Raw genomic sequence first — 607 nt, forward strand, 5'->3', positions numbered from 1 at the left:
GCTGCCGCCTCCGTCCCGCTCCTGAGGCTGGCGCGGGTCCAGCGGAGCCGCAGGGCAGGGGCGCGGGGCGGCAGCCTCACTGCAGAGCTCAGCCGGGCAAGCGGTGCAGGCACCCGAGCGCGGCACGGCCTGGGGGGCCCGTCCCGTCCCGTCCCGCCCTTCCACGCGGGCAGCAAATGGTGCCCCGCCCGCGCCTGGCAGCTCGCTGTTTCGCTGAAAAGCTGAGGCACCGAGCTGGAAAGCGGAGGGAGTCCAGCGCGCTCTCTTCAGTGGTTTGTACCCCCTGCATTTCCACTGGAGCTAGATGTATTCCCCCTGGTGTTTCATCCCAAAATAAAACAGCAATGCGGTAATGAATGTGCCTTTGAACTGGAGAGCAGCATGTCGGTCGTTGGCAACGTGTCGGGGGTGCACGCGGGGCCCCTGAGAATGGCGGGGCGCCCCCCTGCGAAAAGGTGCCGTTGACACAGCCGGCGGCGCCTGCAGGTGGTCGCTGCTTGCCGCCCTCCCCCCCACCTCGCCAGGCGTCATGGGCGGCGCGTGCCCCCGGCAGCTGGGGGGGGGAGGGGGCAGTGGCGGCAGCAGCGCGGTGGCGGGAGCGCAGCTG

Source organism: Gavialis gangeticus, unplaced genomic scaffold (genome assembly GCF_001723915.1).
Source record: "Gavialis gangeticus isolate Ggan-Ray unplaced genomic scaffold, GavGan_comp1, whole genome shotgun sequence".
NCBI classification, from domain to species: Eukaryota; Metazoa; Chordata; order Crocodylia; family Gavialidae; genus Gavialis; species Gavialis gangeticus.